Raw genomic sequence first — 18,013 nt, 5'->3', positions numbered from 1 at the left:
TTGCTCAAGTCCTTAGCCCAACTCCATGGAAAGCCATTACTTCAACCTGCAAACATCAAAATGAAATCCAGAAATCATCCAGTGAAGGGATGAAGTTAAGTTAGTTGGAAAAAAACAGTGACATAAAAACTGTAATGAAAGAGTGACTGGTCTTGGGCAAGACTAGTCTCAGGGCTGCCTCCCTGTAGCGCTGCTATTTTACGTCTGTAGCCAGACGTTACTGAACGTTAGTATTCAGTTTTTGGGAAGTTCAAGGCGAACTTCTTCAGTCCCATGAGCTTGGAATCCTTCGTAAAACGGCTTAAGGCGGTGTCCATTTACTTTGAAACGATTGTTATTCTTCACACTTTCAATTTCCACTGCACCATATGGGAACACATGTTTTACTATGAAAGGGCCAATCCATTTAGTGCGTAATTTTCCTGCAAAAATCTTGAGTCGTGAATGATACAAAAGGACTTTTTGCCCCACTTGGAACTGCTTTCGTGAGAGTAGGTTGTCGTGGTAATTTTTTGACTTCTGTTTATAGATCCTTGAACTCTCATAGGCTTCGGTTCCGAGTTCCTCTAACTCTTGTAGCTGTAATTTCCTTTCTTCCCCTGCTTCATCATAGGCCATGTTGCATTTTTTTACTGCCCAAAATGCTCTATGCTCCAATTCCATGGGAAGATGACATGGTTTTCCATAAATCATCCGGTAGGGAGACATCCCAATAGGAGTTTTGTACGTTGTCCTGTATGTCCATAGGGCATCCTCGAACCTGACGCTCCAATCTTTTCTTGTGACGTTTACCGTTTTCTCCAGTATGGATTTGATTTCACGATTCGAGACTTCAGCCTGACCATTGGTCTGTGGGTGATAAGTTGTGGATGTACGGTGGTTAACTCCATATTTTTTTAGCAGGGACACCATTATTCGGTTGCAGAAATGAGTTCCTCTATCACTGATTAATACCCTGGGCATGCCAAACCTGCTGAATATGTTTCCCTGCAAAAACTTAACAACTGTTTGGGCATCGTCAGTCTTGGTGGCAATGGCTTCCACCCATTTCGAGACATAATCAACTGCCAATAAAATGTATAGGTAACCAAAAGAGCTTGGAAATGGGCCCATGAAGTCAATGCCCCATACGTCGAAAATTTTACAAGTTAAAATTGACGTAAGTGGCATTTGACTCCGCTGGCTTAAATTTCCAGTTCTCTGACAGTTGGCACAAGATTTGCAAAACAAATATGAATCACGAAAAATATTGGGCCAAAACAAACCACATTCGAGTACTTTTCGTGCTGTTCGCTTGGGTCCAAAATGGCCTCCGCAGGCACTTGAGTGGCTGAACTGGAGTATGGACTCGACTTCGGTTTCTGGAAAGCATCGCCGAATCATTTGATCAGAACAGTGTTTCCACAAATAGGGCTCATCCCAGACGTAATATTTGGCTTCCTTCCTCAATTTATCTTTTTCGTTCCTGGTGAAGTCGTCCGGCATTACCCCTGTAACCATATAATTAACCAAGTCAGCATACCAAGGCTCGATTGTATTGATGCTAAACAAGTGTTCGTCGGGAAACTCGTCTTTGAGCTCTCCATTGTCACTGTCCGATGAGAGGAGCCGGCTAAGATGATCTGCCACTAAGTTTTCAGACCCTTTTTTGTCACGTATTTCAAGGTCGAATTCCTGTAGCAGAAGTATCCACCGAATTAAGCGAGGTTTCGCGTCTTTCTTCTTCATTAGGTACCGTAACGCTGCATGGTTAGAAAACACAATGACTTTAGTACCAAGTAAATAGGAACAGAATTTTTCTAGGGCAAAGACAATAGCTAAAAGTTCTCTTTCGGTGGTCGAATAGTTGCTTTGTGCATTGTCAAGCGTTCTTGATGCATAATAGATAACGTGAGGTAGCTTATCCATCCGCTGTCCCAGAACAGCGCCGATTGCGTAGTTGCTAGCGTCACACATAATCTCGAAGGGGTAATTCCAATTTGGTGGTTGGATGATAGGTGCTGACACTAGCTTTTCTTTCAATTCATCAAATGCATCTTTACAAATCTGATCGAACTCAAATACGACCTCTTTCTGCAGCAATTTACACATGGGCTGTGTTATCTTGGAGAAGTCTTTAATGAAATGCCGGTAAAAACCTGCATGGCCAAGAAAAGAACGAACTTCCCGGACACTTCCGGGGTAAGGTAAAGACTGAATTACATCTATCTTTGCTCTATCTACCTTAATTCCCCTAGCTGAAACCACATGTCCTAGAATTATACTCTGATTTACCATAAAATGACATTTTTCATAATTTAGGACCAGATTAAACTTTAAGCATCGTTTCAGTATTTTACCAAGGTTGATTAAGCATTCATCAAAGGAGTCACCGTAAACAGTGAAATCATCCATGAATACTTCGATAATTTGCTCGACATAATCAGAAAAAATACTTACCATACACCGTTGAAATGTCGCCGGTGCGTTGCATAATCCAAACGGCATTCGTCGGTAGGCAAATGTACCGAAGGGACATGTGAACGTCGTCTTTTCCTGATCTTCGGGTGCCACCGGGATTTGATAAAAACCTGAATAACCATCCATGTTGCAATAAAATTTCTTCCCGGCCAATCTTTCCAACATCTGATCAATAAAGGGAAGTGGGAAATGGTCTTTCCTCGTAGAGACATTTAGCTTCCTGTAGTCTATACAGACGCGCCATCCATTTTGCACACGAGTTGGAACCATCTCACCCTTCTCATTTTGAACTACCGTAATCCCGGTTTTCTTTGGTACCACATGGACCGGGCTTACCCATTTGCTGTCTGAAATTGCAAATATTATGTTGGCGTCTAACATCTTTTGGACTTCTTTCTTCACTACTTCCATCATGGGCGGGTTCAGTCGTCGTTGAGCCTCACGTTTTGGTGTCGATCCTTCTTCAAGGTGAATTTTATGCATGCACGTCGATGGGCTCAGACCTTCCATATCAGCTATTGTCCATCCTATGGCCTTTTTATTCTGCCGTAACACTTTGATTAATTGTCCCTCTCCCTCCGGTTTTAGCATGTTCGAAATTATTACCGGCAATGTCTCTCCAGCCCCTAAGTAAGCATATTTCATATGTTTGGGCAGTTCTTTTAACTCCAATTGAGGTGCCTGCACAATGGATGGTAAAGGGGGCTGATTAGCTTTAATTTTTGGAACATGTAGAACATTCCCTACCTGCTGGTCGGATTTTTTTAAGGCTTCGACAATTTCTTTTATGCTTTCCTCCATGTATTCGCTGTCCGCGGTCAGGCTCTCGCTTAGCGCCACCTGCAACTTATCTTTTCCACTCATATTAAACATATTTTGGGTCACAGGTTCAATTATGTCAATTCCACACACAGATGATACATCAATCGGATATTTCATGGCATCATACACATTGAATTGGACAACCTTACCGTCAAATTCCATGGTCAGTATGCCCTTATGGACGTCAATTTTAGTTCTCGCCGTGGTTAGGAATGGTCTTCCAAGCAATATCTCGGAAGATTCCAAGGCATTGTCATCATTTTGCATATCTAACACATAAAAATCGGCTGGGAAAACTAAATCATTGACCTGCACGAAAACGTCCTCTAAAACTCCCTTTGGGTAAACCAAGGCTCTGTTTGCTAATTGTATTACTACTCCTGTTTCTATTAGTGGACCAGCGTTCAAAGCAGAGTAAATAGACATAGGCATAACATTAATTGATGCACCTAAATCGCACATTGCTCTCTTGATACTAGTGTTACCAATTAAACACGAAATAGCAAACATACCCTTATCTTTGCATTTTTGGGGAATTTTCCTTTGTAATACAGCGGAAACATTTTCTCCTACAACTACCTTCTCATGTCCGGCTAGCTTAGTCTTATTCACACATAATTCTTTCAGAAACTTTGCATATCAAGGTATTTGCTTAATTGCATCAAGTAAAGGGATGTTTACCTCTACCTTTCGAAAGGTTTCGAAGATGTCCCTTTCTTCCTTTTCCCTCTTTGATTTGGCTAGTCGGCTAGGAAACGGTGGTCTGATTACCAAAGGTGGGTCCTGGTCCTCAACTTCTTTTCCTAGAAGTTTGTCGTTTGTTGAGCTATCAGTCTCTCTTCCAGTTACTTCATTTTCCTTGGTAGTGGCCTGCTGCTGGTCGCAGGGTGGCTTAGTCTTGGGCAAGATCAAGTCCCTTCCACTGCGCAATGTGACTGCACTTGCGTTCTGCCTGGGGTTTGTTTCAGTTTGTGAAGGCATCTTTCCCTGTGTCTGAATTGCACTCAACGAGGTTGTGATCTGTCCCATCTGTTTTTCTAAGTTCTGTATGCTTCCTTGAAGACTGGCGTTCACTTTGCATTGTTCTTCCTGAAACTTAACTAAGTTAGCAATGACAGAATTATCAGTAGAACTAGATGCCATACCTGGGTTTGGGTCGGACTGGGGAGGTCTGTATTATTGAGTCCTATGGTACTGTTGTGCAGGATTTGGTTGCTGAACATTGTTTTGCTGCTTATAACTCAGGTTCGGATGATCACGCAATCTGGGGTTGTATGTGTTCGAGTATGGATCATACCTCCGCTGGGGTTGTCCTTGATATCCGAGAGCATTAAGTTGTTCTGGAGTGTCCTCCTGCAATGTAGGGCATTCGTCCGTAGCATGTCCGGTCATCGTGCATATCCCGTATGCCTTTACCTGCACTGATTTCCCTAAAACCAAATTCTGTACAAGAGAGGTCAGAGAATTAAGCTTTTCTTCAATTGATGAAGTATTTACCTCATAAGCTTTCCTTGAACTCTCTTGTTGTCTCCCGAATTGTTGCGATGTCGCTGCCATGCTCCGGATTAGCTCTTTAGCTGCTGCTGGAGTTTTATCTATGAGGTTTCCCCCACTAGCGGCATCTACCATTCTTCTTTCCATGCTCAACATTCCCTCATAAAAGTATTGAACGAGGGAGTGTTCAGTTATACCATATTGTGGACAGCTTGCACAAAGTCTTTTAAACCTCTCCCAATAATCATGGAGCGTCTCTATGTCCTTCTATTTGATGCCGCTGATTTCTCTACGGATCATTGCCGCTCTAGAGGCTGGGAAATATTTTTCCAGAAATGCTTGGGTCATCTCTACCCATGTTGTGATAGATCCTGAAGGTAGATTTAGGAACCAGTCCTTGGCCGCATCCTGCAAAGAAAAAGGGAAGGCTCTCAATTTAACTTGTTCTTCAGTAATTCCTTGTGGGCTCATACCTGAACAAACAGCATGGTCCTTAATTGTAAAGCAAATCCTAGAGCGCCTAAAGACAAGCTCCTATTCGACAGACTGTTCTAGCTTAGCGCTTAGAATTTAATCTGTCGAAAGCATTAGGAATTAGAAGGACCCAACCTAAGTTAACCGAATTCTTAGCGATTCCAATTCAAACCAAATTACATGTTCATACGCTTGATAATAGTTAGGATTCCAGATGATTACAAATCCTTTGGCCTAACGTTGTTTCAATGAATGAGAAACCCGAAGTCCGGCCGAACTAAAGACTAAACTTTCATTAAAGATCTGGTTTTATAGATTGATAAACATGTAAACGGATCATAAAATTAGATTACTGTAATTAAGAATGACAATCTCACAATTGGAAATAATACTAGCCTTTGATTAATCCCTTAATCGATAAAAGGAAATTAGCTACTCATAGCCATTAATTGACTATGATAGCTTACAAGGGCAGAAATGATCAATGTATAATGAGAATAAGAAATTGTGCCAAAAAGCTTACAAAAACCCTAACAATGAAAAACCAAGCTATTCAAAAATCAAAAGTATCTCCCAAAAGTAATGGTGGGTTTCTTTTATAGTGTTGATTCAAGAATCTTCAATCTCTGAGTTCCCTCCTTGATTTCAGGGATTTCCTTCGTTCAAAACATGTTGTTGAAACTGTGGAGATAAGTTAGTTTCTGATTCTGCTGACTTGGCGATCTGAATAAGTCGACCCTCTTAGTTTTGGGCAAGACTAAGCCTGTTACGTCCGCAAAGCTGAACTTGAGTGAAAAAGGTCCAGAACAGCCTTCCAAGCCTTCTTTTCTCCAATTTGATCCCTGAAATCACTTATGCAACAAAACAAGTAAAAAGGTCCTAAAACGACACAATTAAGAGCGGAATATTCACAAAATGAACATAATAAACTTGTCGTTTTGGACACTTATCAAATTACCTCACACTTGCCAAATGCTTGTCCCTAAGCATGTCTATGTCTAAGTCAATATCCCTCCTTTTCAAATGAGACGCTCTTACTAATTTTTCCAATCCCCCTAGTGTTATGAAGATCACAAACCATCGACTCTAGTAGGAAGGGACTTTTGCTATCCCAAACATGCTTGCTTTATGTATGATAAGGAATAAAGTAGTCAACCCTTATTGAAAAACAGTTTGAAAAACGTACCACTCTCGCCGGATTTCACTCATGTCGCTCAAGTGTTTGGGCAATGATTTTTTTGGGAATCACTCGATTCACAATTCTAGAATGAAATTACCATAAGCTTGCCAATATATCAAATCTTCACCACTTAGCATGAACCCAAGACACTAAATCAAAAGGACTTAAAACAGGGTGTAAAGTTGGCTTGGGGTAAGGTTTGGAAAGGAATCGAGAAGGGTGATTGACGAAAAATGAAATGGCCAAAAATGAAAACCAAAGCACAAATGAATTACTCACAATTCTCAGATTTCAGAGATCGGATGAATGAACGAGTGAGGAAGATTTCATTGACTATGAACAAACTGAAGTGAACAGGCAAAAATATGTTCTGTTCTTTTGATTTTTTTTATTGGTGTTAGAATAAGAAGGCTACTGCTTTCCAAGCTAATATCCACTTAGACATCTTTGAAGCACAACCACCTATATATATCTCATACTTTGACGAACTTGTGGTTGATTCGAGCGTGGAGATTGCTCGAAGCAATAACTAAACACTAAGATAAATAATGTACCAAGATAAATGAGAGAATGTACAGACTCTGATGGCTAGTATGTCCCTGGCCAAGGGACTTGAATATGGGTATGTCAAGAAGGGGGAAAGGCTCGAATGTGGCTAACTAAGGGCTGGTACTGTTATTTTCGTTAGTCTTGGGCAAGACTAGGGGTTCAAAATTTATTTGGGGTGGCTGAAAGAAAGAAAACCTACTGCCTTTATCATGTTTAATACTTGGATTCATCAATGTGGTCTCGAAATGCATAACATGGCAAGTTCTAGAATTTCAAACTATAATTGGACAACACTCAGAAAAATAGAGCAAAGTGTAATTTTTTTGCTCTGGCAATTCGGCTCAAAAACTTTCCATAAATTGGGGTAAAAGTAGTGGTACAGGTTTCAAAACGTTTTTCAGGTCCGGGTTGAAAGACTTCATAAGCTATTAAACAATTTAAACAAGGCATGATGGGTTATCTACTCATCCTCGACCTTTTCAAACCAAGAGTTGTGAATTTTCATAAAACAAGGGGGGCCTGTACTAAACTAGCTTCGGTTGCCAACAATTCCAAGTGTAGAATAGGGACTACAGAGACACTTAGGAACATGCATTTGGGTGCCCACCTCACACTTAGTCAATACTCTACTTATGCACAAAATTTGGTGGGCACCTCACACTTAGTCAAAAACAAAAATCTGCACAAGTTTAGCACATGAAATTCACAAGACTCAGTAAAGGAAAAAAACAAAATGAGACTCCTAATGACTAGCCAACCCTTACAATAAGACTCAATTGTCCCTCCCCCACTATTAAGATGCATCGTCTCGATGTAGAGAACGGAATAATGAAAACAGAAGGCAGCAATGAAAATGGAAGGGAGAGAGGATAAGAACTACTGCCCTGTGGAGGAGTGAAACCAACTGACTCAAGGAGCGAAGGGGTGTGGAGGAGTGAATCCAACCTCCTTGAAATAAGCTGCCTGGTTCTGAAATTTTTTTTGGATTGTCTCAGCCATCGTGCCAATAGTGGCTGTCAAGGAAGCTAGTTGCTTGGCTAGGTCATCAGGATGGGTAGGGGCTGAAGTTTGTCCCTGATCTGGATGAGGAGGTGCTGGAGTGGCAAACTTCCTGGGGATCTATCCTGGGTGAGAGGGTAAGTCTCCTGCAGGGATAAAAGAAACAGAACCTCCTTCCTCGGTCTGGATTAGCTTCATGGCTTTCAACAATTTTAAATCAAAAGGGAGCATACGACAGGCAACATTCAGAGGGCATTCATCCACATCAAGTTCATATAAGTTTACAGCTAAGCATGTGATGATATGCCCTAGGTGAAACTTAGCTACCTTTTTCATCATTTCGGAAAATTTTAAGGCTAGCCAATAGCCTAAATTGACCTTTCTTTCAGTTATCATGCACCATAGGAAAAATAATTCCTGTTTTGACACGACAGTGGGGTCCTCATTCCTAGCTGAGTAGTTAATAGCCAAAAATCGATGCATAAAACGTAAAGGTTCACTCAAAATTAAGTTGGCTTTGGACTTGGAGGGGCTAAAAACAGTGTTAGCCAAACCAGTTAGCTCAGAGTAGATTCTTGTGGCATTAAACTCAGCAGGATAATCACATAGCATGTCAGAATATGCATCAGTGGAGCAAAATTCGTCATCAAACAGACCTAAAGTGACATTGAACTCAGCTACAGACAAGTTATGCATTTTATCACACAATTGAAATTGGATGCATGAAGCTTGTGATTTTTTCATTTTCTTCTTGTCTACAGTGAATGTGCTAAAGAATTCATGCATCAGACAGTTATAAACAGGGTAATTTAACAGCAAAAACGGCTTCCAGCCAATGTTATCCATTAAATCATGCACATCAGACTTGATATTTAGAGCAACCAAAGTGGGTTCATGCAACCAACGACCAGCAACAAAAGTTTTAAGTTTCAGAGAATTATACCTTTGTTGATTTGCCGGTAAGTTGAAGGTCATCTCTGTGTCGACGACTACGGGCTTGGATCGTTGTGGTCCTTTCTCTAAGCGAGCCCGAGTCGTTTTCCTAGGTTGTACTGGAGGTTCGGATTGTTCGGCTTGATCACTGTGAGCTTCGGAGGACTCCGAATCTGCTTGCTGAAAGGAATTGTTGTGTGAGCTGGAATCTGTCTCAATCGAATCAGTTGAGCTTGATTCGGAAAGTTCAAGGGAGATGGTCTTCTTTGGGGGAGGAGCCAGTCGTCGGGACTTTCGGGTAGGGGCTGGCTTCTTTGACGGTGGTGGCTTTCTCTTTTTCTGTGTTTTTGGTGGTGGAGAGTGGTGGTCGGACTCCTGAGGTGAGAGTGGTGGACCGGTAGAGACTGGGGGATTGTTACTCGCCATTGGTGCTGGGGAGTTCGACTTTCCAGGGATTGGTGAGTGATGGTCCACCGTTGGTGAGGATGCTGTCGAACCGGTCAGGAGTGGAGAATGATGGCTCTCCGTTTGTGGCGACTCGTTCGGATTCTGCGGAACTGGAGAATGGTGGCTCACTGTTGGCGACGGAGGTGCTGGACTGATTGGGGATGGAGAACGGTGGCTCACCGGAGCTGGTGAGTTTTGGGAATCTGTTTCCTGTATCCTTTTCAGCATTGCTTCTATCTCGGAAGCGGAGGGAGAGTGGAACCGGTATGGTGAAGGCGGCGAGGGTTCCGTTGGCTGAGGAGTTTCGGCTGTCGGCTCCTTTGGTGAAGAAGTTCCAGCTGCCATTGGAGCCTTACCCTTCCTCTTTCTCGAGTAACTGCGAAGGTCTGCCGACGGTGACGGAGGCTCAGTGTCTGTGTGGTACTGGCGGGGAGGAGACGGAGGTTGATGGTGGCGGCTCCGTCTGGGGATATCACTGAAGTAGCCGTCCATCGAGTTAGGGGGAGATGAGGGGTTTAGGGTTTTGGTCCTTTGGTGAAGATGAGGGGTTTAGGTAGAATGGGTTAAAGGGGTTTAAATTTTAACGGGGTAAAAAAAAGAGAAAAAGGGGAGAGCAAATGTATCCTTCTTTTTACCTTTCATTAATTTTTTTTTTTAACCTTTTTAGGGCCCATTATACCTATCTTGCTCAAGTCCTTAGCCCAACTCCATGGAAAGCCATTACTTCAACCTGCAAACATCAAAATGAAATCCAGAAATCATCCAGTGAAGGGATGAAGTTAGTTAAGTTAGTTGGAAAAAAACAGTGACATAAAAACTGTAATGAAAGAGTGACTGGTCTTGGGCAAGACTAGTCTCAGGGCTGCCTCCCTGTAGCGCTGCTATTTTACGTCTGTAGCCAGACGTTACTGAACGTTAGTATTCAGTTTTTGGGAAGTTCAAGGCGAACTTCTTCAGTCCCATGAGCTTGGAATCCTTCGTAAAACGGCTTAAGGCGGTGTCCATTTACTTTGAAACGATTGTTATTCTTCACACTTTCAATTTCCACTGCACCATATGGGAACACATGTTTTACTATGAAAGGGCCAATCCATTTAGTGCGTAATTTTCCTGCAAAAATCTTGAGTCGTGAATGATACAAAAGGACTTTTTGCCCCACTTGGAACTGCTTTCGTGAGAGTAGGTTGTCGTGGTAATTTTTTGACTTCTGTTTATAGATCCTTGAACTCTCATAGGCTTCGGTTCCGAGTTCCTCTAACTCTTGTAGCTGTAATTTCCTTTCTTCCCCTGCTTCATCATAGGCCATGTTGCATTTTTTTACTGCCCAAAATGCTCTATGCTCCAATTCCATGGGAAGATGACATGGTTTTCCATAAATCATCCGGTAGGGAGACATCCCAATAGGAGTTTTGTACGTTGTCCTGTATGTCCATAGGGCATCCTCGAACCTGACGCTCCAATCTTTTCTTGTGACGTTTACCGTTTTCTCCAGTATGGATTTGATTTCACGATTCGAGACTTCAGCCTGACCATTGGTCTGTGGGTGATAAGCTGTGGATGTACGGTGGTTAACTCCATATTTTTTTAGCAGGGACACCATTATTCGGTTGCAGAAATGAGTTCCTCTATCACTGATTAATACCCTGGGCATGCCAAACCTGCTGAATATGTTTCCCTGCAAAAACTTAACAACTGTTTGGGCATCGTCAGTCTTGGTGGCAATGGCTTCCACCCATTTCGAGACATAATCAACTGCCAATAAAATGTATAGGTAACCAAAAGAGCTTGGAAATGGGCCCATGAAGTCAATGCCCCATACGTCGAAAATTTTACAAGTTAAAATTGACGTAAGTGGCATTTGACTCCGCTGGCTTAAATTTCCAGTTCTCTGACAGTTGGCACAAGATTTGCAAAACAAATATGAATCACGAAAAATATTGGGCCAAAACAAACCACATTCGAGTACTTTTCGTGCTGTTCGCTTGGGTCCAAAATGGCCTCCGTAGGCACTTGAGTGGCTGAACTGGAGTATGGACTCGACTTCGGTTTCTGGAACGCATCGCCGAATCATTTGATCAGAACAGTGTTTCCACAAATAGGGCTCATCCCAGACGTAATATTTGGCTTCCTTCCTCAATTTATCTTTTTCGTTCCTGGTGAAGTCGTCCGGCATTACTCCTGTAACCATATAATTAACCAAGTCAGCATACCAAGGCTCGATTGTATTGATGCTAAACAAGTGTTCGTCGGGAAACTCGTCTTTGAGCTCTCCATTGTCACTGTCCGATGAGAGGAGCCGGCTAAGATGATCTGCCACTAAGTTTTCAGACCCTTTTTTGTCACGTATTTCAAGGTCGAATTCCTGTAGCAGAAGTATCCACCGAATTAAGCGAGGTTTCGCGTCTTTCTTCTTCATTAGGTACCGCAACGCTGCATGGTTAGAAAACACAATGACTTTAGTACCAAGTAAATAGGAACAGAATTTTTCTAGGGCAAAGACAATAGCTAAAAGTTCTCTTTCGGTGGTCGAATAGTTGCTTTGTGCATTGTCAAGCGTTCTTGATGCATAATAGATAACGTGAGGTAGCTTATCCATCCGCTGTCCCAGAACAGCGCCGATTGCGTAGTTGCTAGCGTCACACATAATCTCGAAGGGGTAATTCCAATTTGGTGGTTGGATGATAGGTGCTGACACTAGCTTTTCTTTCAATTCATCAAATGCATCTTTACAAATCTGATCGAACTCAAATACGACCTCTTTCTGCAGCAATTTACACATGGGCTGTGTTATCTTGGAGAAGTCTTTAATGAAATGCCGGTAAAAACCTGCATGGCCAAGAAAAGAACGAACTTCCCGGACACTTCCGGGGTAAGGTAAAGACTGAATTACATCTATCTTTGCTCTATCTACCTTAATTCCCCTAGCTGAAACCACATGTCCTAGAATTATACTCTGATTTACCATAAAATGACATTTTTCATAATTTAGGACCAGATTAAACTTTAAGCATCGTTTCAGTATTTTACCAAGGTTGATTAAGCATTCATCAAAGGAGTCACCGTAAACAGTGAAATCATCCATGAATACTTCGATAATTTGCTCGACATAATCAGAAAAAATACTTACCATACACCGTTGAAATGTCGCCGGTGCGTTGCATAATCCAAACGGCATTCGTCGGTAGGCAAATGTACCGAAGGGACATGTGAACGTCGTCTTTTCCTGATCTTCGGGTGCCACCGGGATTTGATAAAAACCTGAATAACCATCCATGTTGCAATAAAATTTCTTCCCGGCCAATCTTTCCAACATCTGATCAATAAAGGGAAGTGGGAAATGGTCTTTCCTCGTAGAGACATTTAGCTTCCTGTAGTCTATACAGACGCGCCATCCATTTTGCACACGAGTTGGAACCATCTCACCCTTCTCATTTTGAACTACCGTAATCCCAGTTTTCTTTGGTACCACATGGACCGGGCTTACCCATTTGCTGTCTGAAATTGCAAATATTATGTTGGCGTCTAACATCTTTTGGACTTCTTTCTTCACTACTTCCATCATGGGCGGGTTCAGTCGTCGTTGAGCCTCACGTTTTGGTGTCGATCCTTCTTCAAGGTGAATTTTATGCATGCACGTCGATGGGCTCAGACCTTCCATATCAGCTATTGTCCATCCTATGGCCTTTTTATTCTGCCGTAACACTTTGATTAATTGTCCCTTTCCCTCCGGTTTTAGCATGTTCGAAATTATTACCGGCAATGTCTCTCCAGCCCCTAAGTAAGCATATTTCATATGTTTGGGCAGTTCTTTTAACTCCAATTGAGGTGCCTGCACAATGGATGGTAAAGGGGGCTGATTAGCTTTAATTTTTGGAACATGTAGAACATTCCCTACCTGCTGGTCGGATTTTTTTAAGGCTTCGACAATTTCTTTTATGCTTTCCTCCATGTATTCGCTGTCCGCGGTCAGGCTCTCGCTTAGCGCCACCTGCAACTTATCTTTTCCACTCATATTAAACATATTTTGGGTCACAGGTTCAATTATGTCAATTCCACACACAGATGATACATCAATCGGATATTTCATGGCATCATACACATTGAATTGGACAACCTTACCGTCAAATTCCATGGTCAGTATGCCCTTATGGACGTCAATTTTAGTTCTCGCCGTGGTTAGGAATGGTCTTCCAAGCAATATCTCGGAAGATTCCAAGGCATTGTCATCATTTTGCATATCTAACACATAAAAATCGGCTGGGAAAACTAAATCATTGACCTGCACGAAAACGTCCTCTAAAACTCCCTTTGGGTAAACCAAGGCTCTGTTTGCTAATTGTATTACTACTCCTGTTTCTGTTAGTGGACCAGCGTTCAAAGCAGAGTAAATAGACATAGGCATAACATTAATTGATGCACCTAAATCGCACATTGCTCTCTTGATACTAGTGTTACCAATTAAACACGAAATAGCAAACATACCCTTATCTTTGCATTTTTGGGGAATTTTCCTTTGTAATACAGCGGAAACATTTTCTCCTACAACTACCTTCTCATGTCCGGCTAGCTTAGTCTTATTCACACATAATTCTTTCAGAAACTTTGCATATCAAGGTATTTGCTTAATTGCATCAAGTAAAGGGATGTTTACCTCTACCTTTCGAAAGGTTTCGAAGATGTCCCTTTCTTCCTTTTCCCTCTTTGATTTGGCTAGTCGGCTAGGAAACGGTGGTCTGATTACCAAAGGTGGGTCCTGGTCCTCAACTTCTTTTCCTAGAAGTTTGTCGTTTGTTGAGCTATCAGTCTCTCTTCCAGTTACTTCATTTTCCTTGGTAGTGGCCTGCTGCTGGTCGCAGGGTGGCTTAGTCTTGGGCAAGATCAAGTCCCTTCCACTGCGCAATGTGACTGCACTTGCATTCTGCCTGGGGTTTGTTTCAGTTTGTGAAGGCATCTTTCCCTGTGTCTGAATTGCACTCAACGAGGTTGTGATCTGTCCCATCTGTTTTTCTAAGTTCTGTATGCTTCCTTGAAGACTGGCGTTCACTTTGCATTGTTCTTCCTGAAACTTAACTAAGTTAGCAATGACAGAATTATCAGTAGAACTAGATGCCATACCTGGGTTTGGGTCGGACTGGGGAGGTCTGTATTGTTGAGTCCTATGGTACTGTTGTGGAGGATTTGGTTGCTGAACATTGTTTTGCTGCTTATAACTCAGGTTCGGATGATCACGCAATCTGGGGTTGTATGTGTTCGAGTATGGATCATACCTCCGCTGGGGTTGTCCTTGATATCCGAGAGCATTAAGTTGTTCTGGAGTGTCCTCCTGCAATGTAGGGCATTCGTCCGTAGCATGTCCGGTCATCGTGCATATCCCGTATGCCTTTACCTGCACTGATTTCCCTAAAACCAAATTCTGTACAAGAGAGGTCAGAGAATTAAGCTTTTCTTCAATTGATGAAGTATTTACCTCATAAGCTTTCCTTGAACTCTCTTGTTGTCTCCCGAATTGTTACGATGTCGCTGCCATGCTCCGGATTAGCTCTTTAGCTGCTGCTGGAGTTTTATCTATGAGGTTTCCCCCACTAGCGGCATCTACCATTCTTCTTTCCATGCTCAACATTCCCTCATAAAAGTATTGAACGAGGGAGTGTTCAGTTATACCATATTGTGGACAGCTTGCACAAAGTCTTTTAAACCTCTCCCAATAATCATGGAGCGTCTCTATGTCCTTCTGTTTGATGCCGCTGATTTCTCTACGGATCATTGCCGCTCTAGAGGCTGGGAAATATTTTTCCAGAAATGCTTGGGTCATCTCTACCCATGTTGTGATAGATCCTGAAGGTAGATTTAGGAACCAGTCCTTGGCCGCATCCTGCAAAGAAAAAGGGAAGGCTCTCAATTTAACTTGTTCTTCAGTAATTCCTTGTGGGCTCATACCTGAACAAACAGCATGGAATTCTTTCAGATGGTTGTGTGGATTTTCACTCTCCATCCCATGGAACTTCGGTAAATAATGAATCAGTCCCGATTTGAGCTCGAAGGCTGCGTCCAGATTTGGATATGTCACACACAGAGGTTGTTGGTCAGCTTGAGGGGCGTGTAATTGCCTGAGGGTTGCCATGGTTTCTGTTTCAGCTGCAATTATCTCTACTTCCTCGTCTGAGATTTCCTCTTCTGCGCTGGAGCTAGGGATTCCAAATGCTTGTGATTTTTGTAGCCTTATCTCTTTGCGAATTCTTCTTGTCAACAACTCTATTTCTGATTCGAAAAGGAGTTCTTTAAACGGTTCAGACCTGGTCATATACGAAACAAAATCAAGTTAGATTAATCCCCAGCAACGGCGCCAAAATTTGATGGGAGTCGAATTCACCAAATAAATATTTATTCACTAACCGACTACTGATTTGCAGAAAGGGTAAGTAAAGATCGTACCCTAAGGATTAATACTGATTGTTTCGTATGATAACTAAATTTAAATTAAAGTAAATGGGGGTGAATGATTGTTTGGTTGGTTCTCTCGAGATGAACTTCGTGAAGTTCAATTGTAATTAAAATAAGTTACTCTTATCTGACAAAAATACCGATCAAGGGACAACCGCAGGCTCGACCATTATTTCCTTTTTGATCATTGAAAGTGCGAAAATATCATAATTAATATGACCCGAGTTGGTTATAGTCGTTCCTTATTCATTCCCGACCTAATCCTTCCTTAATTGTAAAGCAAATCCTAGAGCGCCTAAAGACAAGCTCCTATTCGACAGACTGTTCTAGCTTATCGCTTAGAATTTAATCTGTCGAAAGCATTAGGAATTAGAAGGACCCAACCTAAGTTAACCGAATTCTTAGCGATTCCGATTCAAACCAAATTACATGTTCATACGCTTGATAATAGTTAGGATTCCAGATGATTACAAATCCTTTGGCCTAACGTTGTTTCAATGAATGAGAAACCCGAAGTCCGGCCGAACTAAAGACTAAACTTTCATTAAAGATCTGGTTTTATAGATTGATAAACATGTAAACGGATCATAAAATTAGATTACTGTAATTAAGAATGACAATCTCACAATTGGAAATAATACTAGCCTTTGATTAATCCCTTAATCGATAAAAGGAAATTAGCTACTCATAGCCATTAATTGACTATGATAGCTTACAAGGGCAGAAATGATCAATGTATAATGAGAATAAGAAATTGTGCCAAAAAGCTTACAAAAACCCTAACAATGAAAAACCAAGCTATTCAAAAATCAAAAGTATCTCCCAAAAGTAATGGTGGGTTTCTTTTATAGTGTTGATTCAAGAATCTTCAATCTCTGAGTTCCCTCCTTGATTTCAGGGATTTCCTTCGTTCAAAACATGTTGTTGAAACTGTGGAGATAAGTTAGTTTCTGATTCTGCTGACTTGGCGATCTGAATAAGTCGACCCTCTTAGTTTTGGGCAAGACTAAGCCTGTTACGTCCGCAATGCTGAACTTGAGTGAAAAAGGTCCAAAACAGCCTTCCAAGCCTTCTTTTCTCCAATTTGATCCCTGAAATCACTTATGCAACAAAACAAGTAAAAAGGTCCTAAAACGACACAATTAAGAGCGGAATATTCACAAAATGAACATAATAAACTTGTCGTTTTGGACACTTATCAGTAGCAATACTACCAACTTTACCTTTACCAAAATCTCCAAAAACTAAATCTGAAGGGAAGAATTTCATCACTTTAATACATAATCTATATGCTTTAATTTAATATTAAGTTTACACTTTAATTTGGTAAGATTTGTCATTTGGTTTCGTGGAATCTTGGATGGACCTATTATATATTTTCACTTGGCTTTTCTAAAAAATGAGGGATGTTAGAGTTGAAAAATAACTAAGTTTAAGTTGAAGCGTGTGATCACTGTTGAAATACAAGTCTGTTTAGGTGTTTGACTGTTTCGATTTTCTGTAATTAGTCATTTTGAACGGGGTTTTAGCAATGTTTTGAAAATCGAACCGAACGTTGAACCGGTAAGATAACTGGTTCAAGGTTCAATAGGTTCAACTAGTTAAACCAGATTGGTTCAACCGGATAACAATATATATATATAGTTAAACCTGTATAGTTAAAACCGAACCAGATACTTGACTGGTTCACGGTTCGACCGACCGGTCCGGTTTTCAAAACATTAGGTTTTAGCCCTTAAATGATTTTTAACCAGTTGGAGCTCGGTCTAGTGTCACGAGGCCAACTCGATGGATCTGTTCACTTGACTCTCTAGAAGTAAGCTAGTCAAGAGAGATAATTCATTTTATCTCCAATAACCATACATATAAGTTAGATATAAGCCATTTATCTTTGATATCAGAGATATACGAGGCACACATACAACACAATCATAAGGTAAACCATCATATTCATTTGGATTATGTTTATAAAAACCTATCACATCTCTATAGTTGATCCATTCGGACTTTCTACACATGAAACCATTGATTTTTCGTTTGTAACAAATTTTGCCCCTAAGGTTGGCAACAAAGAGCAATTTTACTTCTAACCTTAACAAGTTGGGTTAATTTCAGACATTATTATAAAACACGGATATTTAATGTTAAGGGTAAAATTGCTTTTAGCTGCCAACATTTGGGGTAAAATTGTACTATTTTAGTCGGTGTAAAATA

Source organism: Euphorbia lathyris, chromosome 9, assembly GCF_963576675.1.
Source record: "Euphorbia lathyris chromosome 9, ddEupLath1.1, whole genome shotgun sequence".
Taxonomy (NCBI): Eukaryota; Viridiplantae; Streptophyta; class Magnoliopsida; order Malpighiales; family Euphorbiaceae; genus Euphorbia; species Euphorbia lathyris.
The sequence above is the reverse complement of the archived record's forward strand: the minus strand, read 5'-3'. Positions refer to the sequence as shown.